Raw genomic sequence first — 22,427 nt, 5'->3', positions numbered from 1 at the left:
GGAACTGTTTACCTCACTCTAACACTCCAGTTCTGTAATGTGTGGGTCTTTGAGAGACAGATATTCTTTATGAGACTCTAGCTATGTGCCTGTGATGAGCTGGGATCCGAGAGCCAAAACAGTATGCTATGAAATATGTATTTCTATATGTATATACTTTTTCATTTAAAAAATGTTACCAATTTCGTGGGATGCAATTGGTAGTTACAGTCTTGTACCATCACTGCAACTCCTGTACGGACGAGAGGCGAAGGTCGAGAGCCGTGCGCCCCCCGAAACATGACCCAGCCAAGACGCACTGCTTCTTGACACAATGCCCGCTTAACCCGGAAGCTAGCCACACCAATGTGTCAGAGGAAACACCGTACACCTGCCGACCGTGTCAGCATGCATGCACCCAGCCTGCCACAGGAGTTGCTAGAGCGTGATGCCGGCCAAACCCTCCCCAAACCCGGACGACGCTGGGCCAATTGTGGGCTGCCCTATGGGTCTCCCGGTCGCAACCAGCTGTGATAGAGCCTGGAATCGAACCAGGATCTCTAGTGGCACAGCTAGCACTGTAATGCAGTGCCTTAGACCACTGCGCCACTCGGGAGGCCCAATTTTTAGTATTCTGTAAATCTCTCAGCCCCCAGCATCATAAAGGTATTTAAGGTGTTTTGTTGGTGCACCCACTAACAACTTCAGGACTATAAAACAAAAGCTTTGTCCTTGGCTATTGGAATAACCTGTGTATTATTTTATCAAAAGTAATAGATCAAAGGCCCCCACAAACAATAGCCTTGATAATAACTTTTGATTTTGACTTCAATGAATACCGGACCCAACCCCAGGAGCTTGTGGCATATAGGCCATCACTCAATGTGAGTGTAGGCCGTCATTGTAAATAAGAATTTGTTCTTAACTGACTTGCCTAGTTAAATAAAGGTTAAAGAAACAACAACAAAAAAAGAAAGAAAAAAAATATCAGAGCAGACTGTCCATGAGACTGGATCTGGAGCGATCTGATTGGTGACACCTTTCACCTGCACACAGAGCAGCACAAGGGAACACAACACAAAGAGGAGTGGGGATGAATAGAAAACAGGAGAGAAAGAGACAGGTAAGAGAGAGGCTTGTGAAGAGAGGTAAGAAGTCATGGCTGAATAGAAGAGCTGACAGGGTGGGTGCAGTGGGCGGTTTGGACCCCCCTCTTACCTTTGATAACGAGCGAGTGCGATACGAAGGGCGGGAGTGAGGCAGCGAGGGCTCTAGTGTGTTAGAGATACGAGGAATCCTTCCATCCTCTTTCCTGTGGGGCACAGAGGAAAAGTCAGAGTCATTGACATTTATATATCATGACTTTATGTGGGTACGATTAGAGTCTATTACAGTTGAAAAATCAGGTTAGGTTGCTTTTGAGTGGAAAATATCTGGTAGAGATCACATATATGGTAGTGTGAATTCTGGCCATTATAGAGTTCCAAGTTTTGCCCTCACCACATTAGAGAGAGGAACATGCTAACACCGTGGATCATGTGACTGAGCTGAATGTCTTTCCAGTCTCTCAACAGTAAATACTTGGGGTTAAACCAGACTTGTTTTTCTGCCTTATTCCACTAGCCCACAGTATTGTTTCCTGAGCCTGTGAAGTGGTGAGGACAGGCTATAACTAGGGCTGTCAGGAATCTGGGATGTCTGAACCATTGAAAAATAACTACTAAGTAATTCTAATTGTATTTTCTGAACAACACAGAGGGAAAAGGGAGGTTAAGATCTCCTACTCCCTCCCTCTGTCTGTGCACGTTTTCTCTGGTGACAGGATCTTATTAGCATCCTGGCCAGAGCTGTATACTGAGTCAAAACATGTTACTTCACACAACGTCTCACAAAGCAGTCAACTGCTGGATTGACTGGCAGTCAGGCTTTCAACGGCCCATATACAATCAATTAATGAGCCTCTCTGCATTCTGCACACAAACCTTGAGCAGAGGGCACCATTACTGAGCCTTTAAGCTGGAAGCGCTCTATTAACTTTAGCTGTCTCTTCTTGAAAAGCATGTCGATAAAAAATGATTTCACCTTAAATTCCTATTTCTAACAACTCAAATAAGAATTTCCAACATTTCTTTTTTGCATCTTGATGTTTTTTTGGTGCAATAACAAAGTTCTATCAGGCAGTTAATCAGTTAGAAGAAGGTCACACCAGCAATGCTATCAGGTGGTGTATAGTGCAATGTAGAGGTACAAATGTTTTAACGTTATAACGTTTAAACGAAATTGGGATCTTTAACGTTAATATTATTTTTATTTTTTCCCCCACAAAATTTGAATCACAGTGAAGCTGGCTCGCCTGCTTTTTCTCTTTGCTAATGATGCGAGTGTGTGTTCAGTCTTCGGTCTGTTGCGTATAGAATATCCTAGCCTATTCTTTGATAACAGGCCCTGCTTTACTGAAGTTGCGAGACATTGTAAGCCAAGAAATTATGAAAAAAAGCATTCCATTGCAAGATTGCCAGAAGATAGGCCTACTGCACAGTTCTGACTCCATCTGCCTGGTGGCTGACATGCTTATAGTGTGTCCCTCCCCACTCTCTCCGTCCCTCGCTAGCTCACTATGAAAGATGCGAGTGCTTGTCTTCTCTGAAGTACTAATCAGTCTCCTCCGTTCCAAAAATACTGAATCTTAGGAGTCGATTCTTAGCGGAAGACGCGTTATTTTTCTACTAAAAAGCTTGGTAAGTCACGGTATTTAACACATTTTAAAGTACGTTTTTAGGAGAGTGTAGGCAGCTCAAGATTATTTGCTTGACTTCTGGTTGCCTAGTGATGGATGTTAGTCCTGCTTCAGAAGCGGCATTCTTTTACAGAAAAGTAAAATGCCAGTTCAGTGGCACTTCAAAACTACGGTATATTCGGAAAGTATTCATACCCCTTGACTTTTTCCACATTTTGGTACGTTACAGCCTTATTCTAAAATTGATTCAATTATTTTGCCCCCCTCATCAATGTACACACAATACCCCATAATGACAAAGAAAAAATATATTAAAGATAAAAAACAGAAATACCTTATTTACATCAGTATTCAGATCCTTTGCTATGACACTTGAAATTGAGCTCAGGTGCATCCTTGAGATGATTCTACGACTTCATTGGAATCCACCAGACAACCCGCTTGGAGTTTGACAAAAGGCACCTAAAGGACTCTGACCATGAGAAACACGAATCTCTGGTCTGATGAAACCAAGATTGAAGTCTTCGGACTGAATGTCATGTGTCACGTATGGAGGAAGCCTGGCACTATCCCTACGGTGAAGCATGGTGGCGGCAGCATCATGCCGTGGGGATGTTTTTCAGTGGCAGGGACAGGGAGACTAGTCAGGATCAAGGGAAAGAAGAACGGAGCAAAGTACAGAGAGATCCTTGATGAACCCGATTGAACATCTCTGGAGAGACCTGAAAATAGCTGTGCAGCGATGCTCCCCATCCAACCTGAAAAATCTTGAGGGGATCTGAAGAGAAGAATGGGAGAAACTCCCCAAATACAGGTGTGACAAGCTTGTAGTGTCATACCAAAGAAGACTAAAGGCTGTAATCTCTGCCAAAAGTGCCTCAACAAAGTACTGAGTAAATGGTCTGAATAGTCACGTAAATGTGACATTTCAGTTTTTATTTATTTATACATTTGCAAACATTTCTAAATACCTGATTTTGCTTTGTCATTATGAGGTATTGTGTGTAGACTGATGAGGGGGAAAAACTACTTAATCTATTTTAGAATAAGGCTGTAACATAACAAAATGTGGAAAACGTCAAGGGGTCTGAATACTTTCCGAATGCATTGTATCTCCAGAAAAGGTTATGTGTCTGCATTTAAAAAGCCGTAGTGTACCCTTATAGACAAACATGTTGTAGCCAAGGTGTTTTCAGGGTTATATGACTGCGTTAAATATAACTTTTCGCGGTCATACATACGTAATAGGAAGGAAAACAATACAAAAAAATGGCTGTTTAAACATTAAGCAAAATTGTCCATTTGTCACATCCCAAATGGAATGTCCCTCAAAATGCTTTTCTTAAATTTCAAATGATCCATGTTCTTAAACCATGTTTCCCACATTGTGAGATAATATATGACAAATAGCAGTTTTATATTACTACTAACCTTAAGTCTGAATATTGATTAATTGACCCCATGGGTCATGAAACCAATTTATGTTGCCCAATATAGTGTGTTGTCAAAAATGTTATCATATTTTTCACCATACCAACCACCTGGTTGAACACTTTTTTGCAAAATTATTGCTTTTTACATTTTAACTATTTATTTTCATTTTCCTACTCTTCAAGGTCTCTACTAACAGAAATTATGCAAAATCCTCGCCAATTTAATTCCTGCCATTTAGCTCATATCTTTGGTGACTGAGTTCTTACAGTCCTCTGAGTGGGCAAAGTTAGAGTGCCACAACACTGAACTACAACAACCCAAAAGGATACAAATTATATATACATTGATGCAGGAGTGCTGGGGGAGTTTACGAATCAATTGACGAATCAAGTTCAAGTGAAGATTCTTTTCATATCCACTTCTAAATCCATTGTCAAAACATGCTCTACCAGCCGGTTGAGAAAAGGGTTAAAGTTAAGGAATAAGGATTGTCACAGCAACCAATCTCTGGTTGGCATGGGAAGGTGAGCTGCTAATATATAAATCCCCCCCACTTACACACAAATACACACACACACACACACTCACAGCACATACGGTCACATGCATGAACACACTCCGTTTGCACGCACACGCACACACACACACACACACACACACACACACACACACACACACACACACACACACACAGACACACACACATTTCCATCACATGGCACAGGGGGTGGTTTGGAGGTTCAATAAGCCAATTTACCAAGCGGTCTTGTTTCTCAGAAATACTTTATCTGCAAATTGCAGCTCTACTCTGAAGGTTTCCCTGTCCATTAACCCTGTTGCATCCCTCAGTGCACACCACTGAACATCACTGACAATACACTGTTGACCTGGAGCAGAGGTGTGTGAATACATTTCTTAATCTCCTCTATAGCCTTTAGCTACGCCCACTTTTGGCAGCACTTCCACATTCCGATTAGCCAGTCTGCCTACTTCATGTGACACTGGAAAATAGCTATCTACTTGTCTGTCACAAAGTTGTTCGACACTCGGTGCATATTATCAAAATGTGATGTCAGGGGGGCCTCCCGGGTGGCGCGCCAGCTGTGCCATCAGAGACTCTGGGTTCGCGCCCAGGCTCTGTCGTAACCGGCCGTGACCGGGAGGTCCGTGGGGCGACGCACTATTGGCCTAGCGTCGTCCGGGTTAGGGAGGGCTTGGCCGGTAGGGATGTCCTTGTCTCATCGCTCACCAGCGACTCCTGTGGCGGGCCGGGCGCAGTGCGCGCTAATCAAGGTTGCCAGGTGCACAGTGTTTCCTCCGACACATTGGTGTGGCTGGCTTCCGGGTTGGATACACGCTGTGTTAAGAAGCAGTGCGGCTTGGTTGGGTTGTGTATCGGAGGACGCATGACTTCCAAACTTCGTCTCTCCCGAGCCCGTACGGGAGTTGTAGCGATGAGACAAGATAGTAGCTACTAAAACAATTGGATACCACGAAATTGGGGAGAAAAAGGGGGTAAAAATTCCACAAAAAATAAATAAATAGAATGGTCCCACCTGCCTTGCTTCTTCCTGACTGCCTTGCTATTTTAATTGTGTGAGAGGCCACTTGAGTATCTGGTCAATATAATGGATAATCTGTGGTACAGCTATCTGTGGTGTGCCAAGACAACATTAGAGCAAGCTGTTGCAAGGATCAGAAGGTTAGGTGCGACCTTGGTAGATTTCAATGCATCTTTTTGATTGGCTTTCTAAATTAACTGCTTTTTATGCAAAGTGTTTGCTTGATACATTATGATATAGATAGCTAACTGTGGTTCTCAGTATGCTGATTCATACTAAAGACTGAAAATGGGACCTGGTGCGTCTCTGCTTGGCACTCAGTATTAAGAAGATAGATTGGGGGTGAGGCCCTGCGATAGACTATTGTCCTATCCAGGGGTTATACTTGTACATCAAGCTGCCTGAGGCTACAGAGACAGGAGTAGATCCTGTGAGCCGTTCCGGCTTGCACAAGCTAATGCAACCCTTTCCTTTATGTCTTTCCTTGATACCATTCACACCTCTGCCCAACATGGGCACAATGGATAAATCCTTTTCAGCCTGACAAACTGTAGGCTACTGATTAACAACAGGTAGCCTACAGCCTATGCGCCCTGTCCCCTCTGCCTCGGGAAAACAAAGCCGCTACATCACGCATTTAGCTATATAAGCCCATTGATTTCGGTACAAATTGTGAATGTGATCAATTTTACCAGCTTCGGCTGGTTAGGCTACCTAGACCTTTTCATTCCAAATTATTGACTGAAATGAATTTATCAACATAGTGATGACATAGACTATGTGAATAACTTTTTAATTATAGGTGCTTAGACGTTGCAACCCTGCATAAAGCAAGCTCAGCCCTATTTGTTCTCTATTATATTACAGTTGTTATCTCTGTGTCCCTATTCATCCTCCCTAGGGTCCAGAAGATGTTTAAAATATAGTGACCTGATTAGAAAAACTCATAGCCCACTGTGAGTGTTTTACAGTTTTATGGTTGGAAAACTGTTCCATAGACATCTAAATGTCCTTTCACTATTTACAGGAGTTCAGCTATCCAGAATAGATAATTGTTCCAGTGCACCAGGGTAGAGAGAGGGGTGGAAACAGAGACATCTTCACTTTACATCTTCGCTCTACACCTTCACATTTCATAAAGTCATCCCATGTTTGGTTTATGCATCATTATAGATCATCCTGTAAATAAAGTTAATTGTATACTCTGTTTTCTTTAACATTACATTAGTAAATGTTGCATTAGATAATGCCAATCAATCGTATAATGGATTCAATCACCACTTGATGAAAAATGATGCATATCTCTTTTGGTTTTATTGGCATACTTGCTGTAGTCTGATCTTTTTGGGAAAGAATATGATCTACTAATGTCTAGGCCATTTCATTCATTGCCAAAATTAGGGGGCAGGGAAGAAACTTGCCAGAAGTGAACATGGGTAGTATAGTAGTAGTTGGCTAGAATGCATTGGTGATTCACATTGTCCTATGTAAACAGAGGACATTCAAGAGATTTCATGAACAGTAGTTATTATAACATAGGATGACCCTATTACAGCAATTATGATGCTCTTTGTTTGCCTGCTTCTTTCATTTTGTCTCTATAGTATTTTCAGATGGCTGAAAGTGGTTGTCAGTTTCTATGTCACCCTAGGCAGGCCTAGACAGAAATGCTCCTTTACTATAATTATTTCATAGATTCAATATGAAAACACAGTAGAAAGACAGAGAGCTCATGTCAAAAGCTTTTCTAAACCAAAAACATGGCCGTCATAATACTGTCCCATTAAAAAGCAGGGTCTTGCTGCGCTTATGCCAACCAACAACAGCGCAACACGTTGGCATCAGGTATTAGTCTGGTTTAGATAGCGGCTGGGTAAAGCCCAGGCACTAATACACAGGGAGTCACTACAGGTATGGAGCGATTAGAAGGATCAGCCTGAAACCTGTCACCTCACCCCAGGAACACACAAAGCCTGCTTAATGGCTCTGATCACGGGAGCAGAATGTGTGCGTGCCTATCAATGGCAGCTTAAAAGCCACCTAACAACGCACACATACAGGGAGTGTATCATCATCATTTCACTAAGGGTGAGTTTTAACAGAGGGCGAGTTTGACAGAGATAAGAGATGATGGTCTCACAGTGTGACTGATGACAGCACCAATACTATCCTATATGTGTCACATCACAATACCAATTACCGGGACACCTACCATATGATGAATGTTCTAAAAAATACACTGATACACCAAGTCCAGATCAATGGTTTTGCGCACCTCAGAGTTAGCACTATGTAATCTATGTTTATTTAATAGTGACACTGGCCTAACTGACAGATTGGTGCTGGTGGTCATCCATGCGTGCCTCAGTTAACATTCTCTAACGGAGGAGTGAATGGCAGACAGAGGGAATGTCCTGGTCCAGGGCTAATCTGGGGAACTGAAACAGAGAATGAGTCATGCAACCATTACATAATACAGCTGTCCAAAAATAGCCCCAGGCGAAGAGGACAAGAGGTCACCACCCTTCAATCACAACTGATTAAGATGCCACTACTACCATGAATGCTATGTGTGGGTGTTTGTTTGTGTGTCCCACACCGACCGTGGAAACTTCCAGTCAGGGAGAGCATTTTAAACCTGGACAGCCTTCCTCCTCACAGTACTGCTGGGTCATGGGCTCTGATAAGAAAATGCAAATTAGCTCGCTCTCCTCCCCTGATGGGTGTGGAGTACACCTGGAAATACAAATTAACTGGACAGGTTTGCATGTATTACAACAAAATGGAACGACATTCATTTCTTTGGTCCCTGAGCTGCAGCGATAGAGTGAAAGAGAAAGAAGATAGCGAGAGAGCGGGAGAGTGAGAGAGAGAGAATCTGGAGTGTCCTTTGACCTTGAGAAAGAGGAGAGAGAGAGATAGAAAGGAGAGAGGAGAGAGTGAGGAAAAGAAGAAAGAGAGAAGGAAAAGAAAGTGAGCGAGAACATGTTTGCGCCAAGACAATAGCTCAATATCCTCAGTCCAAGGCTCGCAGTTGGGTATAATCCATACCAGTCATACTGTATAAACATATCCTGCAGTCCATTGATACGCCTGCAATGTGGAGGGCAAATTCTCACTCATTATTGGTGCAACCAAGAGATGGATACCATGGTTCAAGATGCAGTTAAAATTCAATTTGATCTAGTGATTAACTTCAGCAGCAAAATCAAGTCTGTTGAGGAGTGCTTATATTATAAAGTTTGATACCAACATGTACTTAATGAATGAGGTATCAAAGCATAATAGTAAAAGCATAATCAAGACACAGAGTATAAAACATTTACATTCAAAGGTATTGAATGTGTCACTGACACAAATTGTTATCTCATCTGGATTGCAAATGTAGCCTACAGACATAAAACCATGAATCAAAGCACTATCATCAGATTATTGGATCGTTATCATGTATACAACCACTCTACTACGCCAACATGTTCAGTAATCCCCTGCCATCTTAAAGCTAACAACAGCTAGAGTTAATGTTGCTGTCTTCCTTTCCCTCTGCCCCACTCCACTGGTCATCTACCCACACACACATTATAGTTACCGGAGCTTATCAGCCAATCCAGCCAGCCAGGACACAAACAGACAGGAGGCAATCAAATCAACTGCAGCAGCTAATGCACAATGAAAGCAGAGTTACTTACTCTAGGCATCAGTGTGTGAGCAGAGAGCAGAGCGCAGAGGCAGGGTCCAGCATCGGATGAAGAAATCAGCTGAAGATCAGCACTGCTCTATGCAGCAGAACCTTGCCAGGAGACCGTTGATGGAAAGTGCTGGAGACACCTATATTCTCTCCTTCTCGCTCTTTCTGTATTTCACCTGCTATTAGTTTCTCCCTCCCTCTTTTACTTACTTGCTTCACAGAGTGGTCTTTCACTATCCCTCACCACCAAATGTCTTCCTACTTTCTCTCTTTCCTTCTGTGACACTACCTCTCTGTCTGACTCAGTCGTAGTGCTCTGACACCTGCTGTCAGAGCTCAGCCTCTCCTGTCAGATGATACTGTGGAAAGCTCCCCCTACCTTCCTCTCACACATATACTCCCTATCTCTATTTGTTCCTCTCCATCCCTCGCTCTCTCTTTCCTCACGCACTCTCACATGTACACACACAACACATGCACATATTCTCTCTTTCACTCTCTCCCCCTCCCCCCCCTCTCTCTCCTTTCTCTAACTATAACAAGGGAGATGGAGAAGCATGTCCATCCAAGCTGTTAGTTATTGGTTCATTTAGCATTCCTCTCTCTTTGACTCCTCGATAAAAGGGCAATGTTCATATGAGTGACGAGAGTGCAGTGGGTGTATGGAGTGGCGCAGACTCATGATGTGAAGTGCTAACTCACTCACTCATCCCTGCTGCGCCAGCTGGCGCATAGGGCAGCAACAAAGCCACTCCATTTCTGTCTGTCTCTGGCCATCTTCTCTAGCTCTGCTGATGTTGTTGAAGCTCGATCTCGATTATTCTCCGCCACGTTGTCTTGGGCCTCCCACTCTTACGTCTGCCCTCTGGAGTCCAAAGGACAGCTATTCTTGGGATAGAGTCTGTACTCTTTCTCATGAAGTGTCCAATCTAGCTCCAGCAGCATCAATTGAGTATGGAATCCATGGCTTCCTGCTTCATTTGTCTAAGTATTTTTGATATTGTGTGTGGCCGGAAGATGTGAAATGATTCTCCAGAGACAAGTTGTGTGAAAGATTGTTTTTTCAGGTCTGCTTCTGTTATTTTCCAGCATTCTGAACCATAAAGTAGAGTTGCCAGTACACAGCTCTGGTATATTTTGTGGTTTTATTTGTGCTGTATGGTCCAGATTTCCAAAACTTCATAAAAATAGCTTTTGCTTTATTGATTCTGGTGCAAATGTCTTTGCTGGTGCCTCCATTATTGCATATTGTGCTAACAAGGTAAGTAAAACTGCGGATGAACTCCAGGTCCTGTTCCTTGATTTTGACTGCTTTTGCTGAGTTGATGTTGATGGATATGACCTTTGTCTTGCTGCAGTTGATAACCAGGCTGACTTGCTAGCCAAAGTTTAGTCTTGTAGACATTGGTGTGTGATAAAAGAGCCAGGTAATCTGCGAAGTCAAGGTGTTCTAGAGTAGAATACAAGGTCCATCGTTCTCCTCTTGCCTGATCTTCTGTTCGCCACAAGAGTACAGCTGACAAAACACAACCTTGACGAACTCCAGACTTCACAGCAAAGCTCATGTCGCTCGTTCCCACATTGCATGAAAAGTTGCTGTAGAACAGTTTCTTGATGTTAACAACATGGGTAGGGATCCATAAATTCTCAAGATCTTCCATAAACCTTTCCGGTGGATGCTGTCAAAAGCCTTCTGCAAGTCAATGAAGTTGATGTAGAGTTTCCATTACCACTCACTACATTGCTAAATTATGTTCCCGAGGGGCAAAGATCTGGTTTGTACAGCTCCTACCTCCCCTAAAACTAGCTTGTTCATTCCTAAGCATTTTGTCTACAGAGGAAGACATCTGTTGTACGATCATCTTGCAAAAGATCTTGCTGGGAACAGATAACAGTGTGATGCCCCTCCAGTTGTTGCAATCGGATAGTGTGCCCTTCTTAGGTACCCTTGGTATCTGAAGGTATCTTTCCCTTCATCCAGATCTTAGTGGAGAGTGGGAAAAGGATGTTTGCAGCCAATACTGGATCGATTTTGAACAGCTCTGCATTGAGCTGCTCACTTTCTTTTCCCTCTCTCTTTCTTCTTTTTCTCACTCTCTCCTCTCTCTCCTTTCTATCACTCTCTCCTCTCTCTCCTTTCTATCTCTCTCTCCTCTTTCTCAAGGTCAAAGGACCCTCCAGATTCTCTCTCTCTCTTTCTCTCTCTCACTCTCCCGCTATCTTCTTTCTCTTTCACTCTATCGCATCATCATTAAACTACTATGTTTACCAGGTCTAGAAACCTATCTCATCCCCCACTGAGCCAGACTGATGTCTCTTTCCACCTCCCCTATCAATCCATTCCAAGATGGGCTGCAACTTACAGAGGATAGTATCAGAGAAGGTCCCTCTCCTGGTTCCAAGGCCCATGGTGCCTGCTCCTGTCCTCTTGCTCTGAGGCATGTTCTCTAGCTGCTGCCTGCTGCAGCTCTACACTGGAGGAGGGTCCACCTGGACCTGCCTGGACCACTGACACTCAGCTAGACAAAGGACCATGGTGGATGCCCATTGTTAGGGAAACCAAAGGACATTGACGGAAAGAAGACACTTTTCAATCAGATCCACTTTAGCCGACAACCGCATAGCGGTTGTTTTGGGGGTGTCAGATGTGGAACTGTATTGAAGCTGTCAATCCACAAGCTGTTCCTGGCATTATAACTAAAGTGGACATTGCCATTGGCTGCATGGAGTCACATTAACAGAAATTCCATGCAGCCTTGTTTACAAGTTCAAACACTGGAATGTGAGAACTAATCTACACTTCGATTAGGATGATAGAAATTTAATTTTATGATTTTTCAATTTGAGCATAATTATTCTTATATATAGCCTACACTGTCTCATTTTTAAATTCTAACACGAGTGGGGTAGGTGTGGCTTCTTGAAAATGATTGCAAGAGCAGCTGCTCGGTTGATTTGACGACTCAAATGCAGTCCTGACACCGGCAAAACATCCACTATGTGGGTGTCTGCTATCGGCAGTTGATGCTTGATCTGATTGAATCTAGGTCTTAGAGTGTAGTCTTACAAGTCAGTCCAGAACTCCCTAAAGCCCATCCAGAACACCCCTCTCAAAACTTTTTTACAATTTGCTTTTAACAGCCGGTGGTTTCCCCCTGTCTCTCTCCCAGATTAACTACTTTGGCACGCAAACAGATAACGTTTCCTCTCAGGAGACAATGACCAGACCAATTCTCAGGCAGCCTGGATGGGCTGATGAGGCACGTGGTGTGTGAGGCTAGACACACATCTCAATCTGGGCCTCTCAGATTTTGGCATGGCTGCAATAGGATTAGCAGGGGATCATTGTTTCCAAACAGAGGGAATGAGTGAGTCAAACCAGCTCATGGGGAGTCAATATCCCAAATCACTCTCATTGTCAGCCCAGGCAGGGATCCACAAAATGTATTTGAGGAACATTTAGAAAACGTATGTTCTTTGGACTGTGCTGCTAATTAAAGGAATGTACAATACCCCATTTGACTGGAGATTAAACCGGAGATTACTGTCTCCCTCTCTCTCCCGTCAGTTTCTATTTTCATCCCTCTGTTCATGTTCTCCCTTTCCGTTCACTCCCTATCCCTTTGTCACTGTCTTTTCAGTCCCTGCAGTCAACTGTGGAGGCAGCTAGGCTAAACTCTACATTTACACACTGTCATACTGCAGATAATTCACTCCATGCTGAGAGACTAACAATGACTATGTAGGAGGAAGCACAGTCACACTTTATTTGGATAGTCTGGATAGTCCATATGTAGGGTTAGATTTAGAACAAGTATGGGCAACTTTGATGGGGTCGAGGGCCACAAAAAATCTGAACTCATCATGAGAGGTTGCAGTGGCTTTCGGGTCAGCGTACCCACATCCATCCCCACACATGCACTCAGAGCCGGGCCTAGCCTTTTGGGGGCTGTCATGTCAAATAGTGTCCCCCTGCCAAAAAGTGTCCTTCCCTGCCTCACAATGGGATTTGATGAGTTCTAGCTTCCGCTGCTAGGGTTTCAAAATTCTGACCGGCCTACGTAATGAAGTAAAGCGTACGTTGCTATTCTGGTTGCTTGGCTTTATTTTACCTAGCAGTTTTAGTTCTATATCACTACATAAGCACCCACTTAGTTGTCACAAAATTATTACCTCATAATCGCTATCCAAGGACAGCATTTTTGACGGTGACTAATTGCTGACTACCTACTGCTTCAAAAGACCAAAAAGACTGGAAAGAGAACACTCTTTCTTTACCATATATCGGTCTTAACATAAGAAAATATTGTAAAATAGGAATAAATCATTTAAGCTGTTTTTAGATTGACATTGCTAGCTACTGTACTTATTTACCTAAGTCTGCCTAGTCAGCTAGCTAGCCAGACAGTTGTATTTAGCTAACGTTAGCTAATCTAGCTAACTGTTATTGTAGCTTTCTGTTTGTATGTAGCTTGCACTTCAATGGCATACCTTGAGAAGATTTTCTTCTATCTTCCAACTAGACAAAGTACTATGAATGCACCACTGATCTCGACAAGAGGCGCAACATTCAAAGAGGGCTGAGAAATTCACAATTCAGGTTAACATTAAGCAGTAAAACTTACATTAGATAACTGGAAGGATTTAGTTACAGTACCAGTCAAAAGTTACCACACCTACAATTAGGGTTTTTCTTTATTTTATTTTACTATTTTCTACATTGTAGAATAATAGAAGACATCAAAACTATGAAATAACACATATGGAATCATGTAGTAACCAAAAAAAGTGTTAAACAAATCAAACTAGATTTTAGATTATTCAAAGTAGCCACCCTTTGCCTTGATGACAAATTTGCACAGTCTTGGCATTCTCTCAACCAGCTTCACCTGGAATTATTTTCCAACAGTCTTGAAGGAGTTCCCACATATGCTGAGTACTTGTTGGCTGCTTTTCCTTCACCCTGCGGTCCAACTCATCCCAAACCATAATCTCAATTGGGTTGAGGTCGGGTGAATGTGGAGGCCAGGTCATCTGATGCAGCACTCCATCACTCTCCTTCTTGATTATATAGCCATTACACAGCATGGATGTGTGTTGGGTCATTGTCCTGTTGAAAAACAAATTATAGTTCCACTAAGTGAAAACCAGATGGGATGGCATATCGCTACAGAATGCTGTGGTAGCCATGCTTGTTAAGTGTGCCTTGAATTCTAAATTAATCACTGACAGTGTTATCACACCTCCTTCTCCATGCTTCATGGTGGGAACCACACATGCAGAGATTATCCGTTCACCTACTCTGTGTCACACAAAGACACGGCAGTTGGAACCCAAAATCTCTAATTTGGACTCATCAGAACAAAGGATATATTTTTACCGGTCTAATGTCCATTTTTCGTGTTTCTTGGCCCAAGCAAGTCTCTTATTATTATTGGTGTCCTTTAGTAGTGGTTTCTTTGCAGCAATTGGACCATGAAGGCCTAATTCACACAATCTCCTCTGAACAGTTGAGGTTGAGATGTGTCTGTTACTTGAACTCGGTGAAGGAGTTTTTTGGGCTGTAATTTCTGAGTCTGGAAACTCTAATGAACTTATCCTCTGGGTCTTCCTTTCCTGTGGCGGTCCTCATGATCATAGCACTTTTCATCATAGCGCTTAATGGTTTTTACGACTTCACATGAAGTAACTTTCAAAGTTTGTGTTTAGCAGATGTTATTGGGGGTGTGGCGAAATGGTTGTGTTTCTAGCTCTGACAATGTAGTAATATCTAACAATTTTACAACATATACAAAATACACACAAATCTAAGTTAAGGAATGAAATGAACAATATATAAATATATGAATGAGCAATTTCAGAGTGGCATAGACTAAGATACAGTAGAATAGTGTAGAAGACAGTATATACAGTTGAAATCGGAAGTTTACATACACCTTAGTCAAAAACATTTAAACTCAGTTTTCACAATTCCTGACATTTAATCCCAGTAACAATTCCCTGTTTTAGGTCAGATAGCATCACCACTTTATTTTAAGAATGTGAAAAGTCAGAATAATAGTATAGAAAATCATTTATTTCAGCTTTTATTTCTTTCATCACATTCCCAGTGGGTCAGAAGTTTACATACACTCAATTAGTTTTTGGTAGCATTGCCTTTAAATTGTTAAACTTGGGTCAAATCTTTCGTGTAGCCTTCCACAAGCTTCCCACAATACATACGTTGGGTGAATTTTGGCCCATTCCTCCTGACAGAGCTGGTGTAACTGAGTCAGGTTTGTAGGCCTCCTTTCTCGCACACGCTTTTTCAGTTCTGCCCACACATTTTCTATAGGATTGAGGTCAGGGCTTTGTGATGGCCACTCCAATACCTTGACTTTTGTTGTCCTTAAGCATTTTGCCACAACTTTGGAAGTATGCTTGGGGTCATTGTCCATTTGTCCAGAACAATTTGCGACCATGTCTTGACATGTTGCTTCAATATAGCCACATCATTTTCTTTCCACATGATGCCATCTATTTTGTGAAGTGCACCAGTCCCTACTGCAGCAAAGCACCCACACAACATGATGCTGCCACCCCTGTGCTTCACGCTTGGAATGGTGTTCTTCAGCTTGCAAGCATCCCAATTTTTCCTCCAAACATAACGATGGTCATTATGGCCAAACTGTTCTATTTTTGTTTCATCAGACCAGAGGACATTTCTCCGAAAAGTACGATCTTTTTTCCAGACCGTAGTCTGAAAAAAAAGTATGATCTGTGCAGTTCCAGACCGTAGTCTGGCTTTTTTATTTTGTTTTGGAGCAGTGGCTTCTTCCTTGCTGAGCGGCGTAAAAGGTTATGTCGACATAGGACTCGTTTTACTCTGGATCTAGAAACTTTGTACCTGTTACCTCCAGCATCTTCACAAGGTCCTTTGCTGTTGTTCTGGGATTGATTTGCACTTTTCGCACCAAAGTACATTCATCTTTAGGAGACAGAACGTGTCTCCTTCCTGAGCAATATGACAGCTGCGTGGTCCCATGATGTTTATACTTGCGTACTATTGTTTGTACAGATGAACGTGGTACCTTCAGGAGTTTGGAAAATGTCCCAAGGATGAACCAGACTTGTGGAGGTCTACCATTGTTTTTCTGAGGTCTTGGCTGATTTCTTTGGATTTTCCCATGATGTCAAGCAAAGAGGCACTGAATTTGAAGGTAGGCCTTGAAATACATCCACAGGTACACCTCCAATTGACTCAGATGATGTCAATTAGCCTATTAGAAGCTTCTAAAGCCATGACATCATTTTCTATAATTTTCAAGCTGTTTAAAGGCACAGTCAACTTAGTGCATGTAAACTTCTGACCCACTGGAATTGTGATACAGTGAATTATACGTGAAATAATCTGTCTGTAAACAATTGTTGGAAAAATAACTTGTGTCATGCACAAAGTAAATGTCCTAACCGACTTGCCCAAACTATAGTTTGTTAACAAGAAATTTGTCGAGTGGTTTAAAAACTACTTTTAATGACTCCAACCTAAATGTATGTAAACTTCCGACTTTAACTGTACATATGAGATGAGTAATGCAAGATATGTAAACATTATTAAAGTGGCCAGTGATTTCAAGTCTATTTATATATGCAGCAGCCTCTAATGTGCTAGTTATGGCAATTTAACAGTCCGATGGCCTTGAGATAGAAGATGTTTTTCAGTCTCTCAGCTTTGATGTACCTCTACTGACCTCGCCTTCTGGATGATATCAGAGTGACCAGGTAAGGGCTCGGGTGGTTGTTATCCTTGATGATCTTTTTGGCCTTCCTGTGACATCGGGTGATGTAGGTTTCCTGGAGGGCAGGAAGTTTGCCCCCGGTGATACATTGACCATACCGCACCACCCTCTGGAGAGCCCTGTGGTTGCGGGTGGTGCAGTTGTCATAGCAGGCAGTGATACAGCCAGACGGGATGCTCAATTGTGCATCAGTAAAAGTTTGTGAGGGTTTTAGGTGACAAACAACATTTCTGTTACGCCTTTTTTTACCACACTGTCTGTGTGGGTGGAACATTTCAGGTTGTCAGTGATGTGTACGCCAAGGAACTTGAAGCTTTCCACCTTCTCCACTGATGGCGATGTGGATAAGGGGGTGCTTCCTCTGCTGTTTCCTCAAGTCCACAATGATCTCCTTTGTTATGATGACTTTGAGTGAGAGGTAATTTTTTTGGCACAACACTCCCAGAGCCCTCACCTCCTCCCTGTAGGCTGTCTCTTTACTGTTGGTATTCAGGATCCGGAGAAGGCGAGTGGGAAAGCTAACAGGAAACTGCTCACCCAGAGGTTGCGCTCCTCATGGCCCGGAGACTTTAATGCAGGGAAACTTAAATCCGTTTAACCTTATTTCTATCAACATGTTAAATGCGCAGCCAAAGGGGAAAACAAATTAAGATCACCTTTAATCCACACACAGAGCCGCATACAAAGCTCTCTCTCGCCCTCCATTTGGCAAATCTGACCATAATTCTATCCTCCTGATTCCTGCTTACAAGCAAAAATTAAAACAGGAAGCACCAGTGACTCGGTCTATAAAAAAGTGGTCAGATGAAGCAGATGCTAAACTACAGGCCTGTTTGCTATCACAGACTGGAACATGTTCCGGGATTCTTCCGATTGCATTGTGGAGTACACTACATCAGTCACTGGCTTTAACAATAAGTGCCTCTAGGACGTTGTCCCCACAATGACTGTAAGCCAGAAGCCAGAAGCCATGGATTACAGGCAACATTCACACTGAGCTTAAGGGTAAAGCTGCCGATTTCAAGGTGCAGGAATCTAACCTGGCAGGAGTCTTCACTGGTATTTTCAACATGTCCCTGATTGAGTCTGTAATACCAACATGTTTCAAGCAGACCACCATACCCATACAACTCCAACACCATCATTAAGTGTGCAGACGACACAACAGTGGTAGGCCTGATCACCGACAACGACGAGACAGCCTATAGGGAGGAGGTCAGAGACCTGGCCGGGTGGTGCCAGAATAACAACATATCCCTCAACGTAACCAAGACTAAGTAGATGATTGTGGACTACAGGAAAAGGATGACCGAGCACGTTCCCATTCTCATCGATGGGGCTGTAGTGGAGCAGGTTGGGAGTTTTAAGTTCCTTGGTGTCCACATCACCAACAAATTAGAATGGTCCAAACACACCAAGACACTCGTGAAGAGGGCACGACAAAGCCTATTCCCTTCTCAGGAAACTAAAAAGATTTGGCATGTGTCCTCAGATCCTCAAAAGGTCCTACAGCTGCAACATCGAGAGCATTCCGACTTGTTGCATCACTGCCTAGTATGGCAACTGCTCGGCCTTTGACCGTAAGGCACTACAGAGGATAGTGCGTACGGTCCAGTACATCACTGGGGCTCAGCTGCCTGCTATCCAGGATCTCTACACCAGGTGGTGTCAGAGGAAGGCCCTAAAAATTGTAAAGGACCCCTCCCACCCCAGTCATAGACTGTTCTCTCTACTACCGCATGGCAAGTGGTACCGGAGTGCCAAGTCTAGGACCAAAAGGCTTCTCAACAGCTTTTACCCCCAAGCAATAAGATTCCTGAACAGGTAATCAAAATGGCTACCTGGACCATTTGCATTGGGTCAAACCCTCTTTTATGCTGCTGCTACTCTCTGTTTATCATATATGCATGGTCACTTTAAATATACATTCATGTACATAATACATTGTACATAATACCTCAATTAGCCCGACTAACCAGTGCCCCCGCACATTGGATACCCGGACTATCTGCATTGTGTCCCACCACTCACCACCCAACATCTACATGTTGCTAGCTCTGCATTTAGTTATATGTATGTCATATTGAGGTACTGGTATCTAGTTATAAGTTAACCCCGATCAATCAAATGGATAGGTGTAAGCAATTATGGTAATTCCAACATTGTTTAACTAGGTATATTGGCTAGACAGACACCGACAGAGAGAGAGGGGGGAGGAGGAAGAAAGTGAGAAAGAAAGGATGAGAGGGAGAGAGAGGTGTGTGAAGAGTGAAAGATAGAGAGAGAGAAACAGAGAGAAAAATCCGTGCAAATGTACTTAGACTTGAGTATTTAGAAAACGCTTGTCTTTGAACTTGTTAGGAAATCACATCATACCTTGGAAAGGATACCCAGCCACACCGGAGGGTGATTTTCACTGAAGAGAAGGAGGCCGTGCTGACCGAGAAGCATGCTGGCCATTTGGGAGTGAAGCACATGATTGCCAAAATCAACCTACGCATCTTCTGGCGTGGGATTGTCAAGGATGTGGATAGCTGGGCAAGTGAAATAGCCTTTTGTTTATCAATCACATTGCATTATATCTGAAATGATTTGATTTCAATGAATGTCATATCAGAGAGCACACAATGTTTAAATTTGTCACTGTGGCTAAAGGTCGGTACCTCTCTAGCCTGCTAGAAGTTTGAGTGAGTGAAGACTGTGGCGCTGTAGTTGAAGCCCATCAAAAAGTGTCACAATTCATATTTCGCCCTAATACATTTTTTTTGTAATGGTTGCTTTATTTGACCACAGCAGAGTTAAATATTATAGAATATCAAATCAAATCATATTTTATTGGTTACATACACATGGTTAGCAGGTTAGCTAGTGATAATTTTGTTAGAGTGGCCAATGATTTCAAGTCTGTATGTAGGCAGCAACCACTCTGTGTTAGTGATGGCTGTTTCACAGTCTGATGGCTTTGAGATAAAAGCTATTTTTCAGTCTCTCGGTCCCAGCTTTGATGCACCTGTACTGACCTTGCCTTCTGGATGGTAGCGGGGTGAACAGGCAGTGGCTCAGTTGGTTGTTGTCCTTGATGATCATTTTGGCCTTCCTGTGACATCGGGTGCTGGGCGGTGCAGTTGCCGTACCAGGCAACAGCCCAACAGGATGCTCTCAATTGTGCATCTGTAGAACTTGAGAGGGTTTTAGGTGACAAGCTACATTTCTTCAGCTGTTGCGCCTTCTTCACCACATTGTCTGTGTGGGTGGACCATTTTAGTTTGTCCGAGATGTGTACACTGAGGAACTTGAAACTTTCCACCTTCTCTAATGCTGTTCCGTCGATGTGGATTGGATGGTGCTCCCTCTGCTGTTTCCTGAAGTCCACAATCATCTCCTTTGTTTTGTTGACATTGAATGAGAGGTTTTTTTCCTGACACCACACTCACAGAGCCCTCACCTCCTCCCTGTAGGCCGTCTCGTCGTTGTCGGTGATCAAGCCTACTACTCTTGAGTCGTCTGCAAACTTGATGATCGAGTTGGCGGTGTGCATGGCCACACAGTCATGGGTAAACAGAGAGTACAGGAGGGGGCTAAGCACGCATCCTTGTGGGGCCCCAGTGTGGAGGATCAGCGAAGTGGAGATGTTTTTTCCTACCTTCACCACCTGGAGGCGGCCCGTCAGGAAGCCCAGGACTCAATCGCACAGGGCGGGGTTGAGACCCAGGGCCTCAAGCTTAATGATGAGCTTGGAGGATACTATGGTGTTGAATGCTGAGCTGTATTCAATGAACAGCATTCTTACATAGGTATTCCTCTTGTCCAGATGGGATAGAGCAGTGTGCAGTGTGATGGCGATTGTGTATCATCTGTGAACCTATTGGGGCGTTATGCAAGTTGCAGTGGGTCTCGGGTGACAGCTAAGGTGGAGGTGATATGATCCTTGACTAGTCTCTCAAAGCACTTAATGATGACAGAAGTTAATGCTATGGGGCGATAGTCATTAAGTTCAGTTACCTTTGCCTTCTTGGGTACAGGAACAATGGCCATCTTGAAGCATGTGGGGACAGCAGACTGGGATAGGTAGAGATGAATATGTCCGTAAACACACCAGCCAGATGGTCTGTGCATGCTCTGAGGACGCGGCTAGGGATGCCGTCTGGGCCGGCAGCCTTGCGAGGGTTAACACGTTTAAATGTCTTACTCACGTCGGTCAGGGACAAGAAGGGGGAGGTATGCAGTCCTTGGTAGCAGGCCGTGTCGGTGGCACTGTATAATTCTCAAAGCGGGTAAAGAAGGTGTTTAGTTTGTCTGGAAGCAAGACGTCGGTGTCTTTAATGTGGCTGGTTTTCTTTTTGTAGTCTGTGATTGCCTGTAGACCCTGCCACATACGTCTTGTGTCTGAGCCGTTGAATTGTGACTCCACTTTGTCCCTATACTGACGTTTCGCTTGTTTGATTGCCTTGCGGAGGGAATAACTACACTGTTTGTATTCTTCCATATTCCTGGTCATCTTTCTGTGGTTAAATGCGGTGGTTCGCGCTTTCAGTTTTGCTCGACTGCCGCCATCTATCCACGGTTTCTGGTTAGGGTAGGTTTTAATAGTCATAGTGGGAACAACATCTCCTGTGCACTTCCTTATAAACTCACTCACTGAATCAGCGTACAAATCTATATTATTCTCTGAGGCTACCCGGAACACACCGGGAACACAGTCCGCGTGAACAAAACAATCTTGAAGCATTCTGATTGGTCAGACCAGCGTTGAATGGTCCTAGTCATGGGTATGTCCTGTTTGAGTTTCTGCCTATGTGGGGGAGAAGAAAAATGGAGTTGTGGTCGGATTTCCCGAACGGAGGGCGGGGAGGGCCTTGTATGCATCGTGAAAGTTAGAGTAGCAGTGATCCAGAGTTTTGCCAGCCCGGGTACTACAATTGATATGCTGATAGAATTTAGGTAGCCTTGTTCTCAAATTTGCTTTGTTAAAATCCCCAAATACAATAAATACAGCCTTCGGATATATGGTTTCCAGTTTGCATAGAGTCTAGTGGAGTTCCTTGAGGGCCGTCGTGGTGTCAGCTAGGGGGGGATATACACTGCAGTGACAATAACCGACGGGAACTCTCTTGGGAGATAATAATGACGGCATTTGATTGTGAGGAATTCTAGGTCCGGTGAACAGAAGGACTTGAGTTCCTGTATGTTACAATTACACCATGAGTCCTTAATCATGAAACATACACCCCCGCCTTTCTTCTTCCCTG

At 43.4% G+C, this 22,427-nt stretch overlaps 1 protein-coding gene across 2 annotated transcripts in view; it reads right to left on the bottom strand.

The window, feature by feature from the left end:
- The window catches only part of LOC110527984 (rap1 GTPase-activating protein 1), a 168,178-nt gene that overhangs the window by 31,500 nt on the left and 114,251 nt on the right, over positions 1-22,427 (bottom strand). The window contains exons 1-2 of one of the 2 annotated variants that reach the window (XM_036983495.1): positions 9,402-9,832; positions 1,198-1,291 (exon numbers count right to left, since the gene is read on the bottom strand). The gene's annotated coding sequence lies outside the window, so the exon portion shown is untranslated. Of the gene's footprint in view, positions 1-1,197; positions 1,292-9,401; positions 9,833-22,427 lie in introns of those variants that run through there. The other variant, XM_036983493.1, reaches the window with a different exon arrangement.

The sequence above is a fragment of the Oncorhynchus mykiss genome, chromosome 7 (assembly GCF_013265735.2).
Source record: "Oncorhynchus mykiss isolate Arlee chromosome 7, USDA_OmykA_1.1, whole genome shotgun sequence".
Lineage (NCBI taxonomy): Eukaryota > Metazoa > Chordata > Actinopteri > Salmoniformes > Salmonidae > Oncorhynchus > Oncorhynchus mykiss.
Note: the sequence above shows the minus strand (reverse complement) of the source record. Positions and strands in the feature narration are given on the sequence as shown.